Source organism: Hyaena hyaena, unplaced genomic scaffold (assembly GCF_003009895.1).
Source record: "Hyaena hyaena isolate Hyena2069 unplaced genomic scaffold, ASM300989v1 scaffold_169, whole genome shotgun sequence".
Taxonomy (NCBI): Eukaryota; Metazoa; Chordata; class Mammalia; order Carnivora; family Hyaenidae; genus Hyaena; species Hyaena hyaena.
The window spans coordinates 121,201-122,767 of NW_024080801.1; positions in this window are offsets into that span (position 1 = coordinate 121,201).

The following is a 1,567-nucleotide window of genomic DNA, read 5'->3' on the forward strand; positions in this document are numbered from 1 at the left end:
AGTGCTCTGAGGAAACCAAACAGCCTGCTGGGTTAGAAGTGGGGGACTTCCTTACACTGGCTGGTCCTGGAAGGCCTCATTGTGGAGGTGATATTTTGAGGGGAGACCCATGTGACCAGCTGGGGCAACTAAGTAAATGTCAGGAAGAGCCTTCCAGGCAGCAGAACCCCAAGTGCTGAGGTGTGGCTTGAGCGCAGTGAGTGTGGGGGGCGGGGGGCGCAGAGGGAGGTGAGCCATCAGTTGGGCGGGGACTAGATCTTGGTAAATCCCCGGAAGAGAACAGTGAGGGTCCCACACTTTGAACTTGAGTCCCTGCGGGCTCCCTCCCACAAGCCCACCACTGCTTTTATTCCCAGCATACCTGATGCCTCCTTGCCTTCCCACTCTCTCCAGGCTCCCTGGCTGGCTTGGGCAGGATGGGGAGGGGAGGAGCTGTGAGCAAGGCCAAGTCAAGGAGCTATCCCTAGTGCATCAGAGAAGAGCTATCAGAAGGCCTGCAGAGGACTGCCAGCTCTGGATTGCTTGAGAGAGTTTGCCAAGGAGAAAGAAAGAGAGAAGGGGAGGAGCCTGGAGGGGAGGAGATGGGGGAGGGGACAGGTATGGGGAGAACAGGTGGGTAAGGGAGAGGGTAGGGGATAGGGAGGAGGTGGGGAGGAGAGAGGGAAGGGGGTGGGGAAGGAAGAGGGGAGAGGGTGGGCAGAGGAGAAGGGAAGGGATGTGGAAGGGGTGGGCAGAGGAAAGGGGACGGGGTGGAGAGGAGAGGGAGGGGTGGGGAGGAGAGGGGAGAGGGTGGGCAGGGAAGGCAGTGGGGAAGAAGAGGGGAGGGGGTGGGGAAGGGTGGGCAGAGGAGAGGGGAGAGGGTGGGCAGAGGGGAAGGGAAGGGATGTGGAGGGGGTGGGCAGTGGGGAAGAAGAGGGGAGGGGTGGGGAGGGGTGGGCAGAGGAGAGGGGAGGGGGTGAGAAGGGGTGGGGAGGGGAGCAGGAAGCGTGAGTGTGGGCTTAAGGGAAGCCTGTGGAGGATCTGTATGCATGAATGCCAGAGCGGAGAACCTTAGAAATCTCAGAACCTTAGGGTAGCTTTAAGAAAGGACTTACACTGTACACAGGCTGAAATCATTCAACAGTGTTGTATTGGCACAAAAAATAAATGGCTTAATGCCACAGAAGAGTTTGCCCAGGAAGTGACTCTGATATGGGAACTTAGTAGAAAAATAAGAGCCACAACTCGACTGAGAAAGATTATCCGTGGGTCAGTGGGCTGCGGGGTGCACTTTGTGAAGACCTCGGAATGGGCTGATGGAAATGTGACTGCCGGCACAGTGGGAGGCCCACATGTGTTTAGGAAGAGACTGATGCTCACCAAGGACTTGGAGACTGGTCAGTGACCAGTCAGTGCAAACTCTGGAAAGGAAAAAAAAAAAAAAAGTGCAGAGAAAGGGAGGAGCCTAAGAGAGAGGAGCTCCGAGTGGAAGCTGGGGCACATTTGCTCACCCTCCCTCCCCGGACGCGCCAGTGCACACAGGAGCTTTCCATCCCAGTCCAGTCCCAAATACTGAGGCAACAATTCT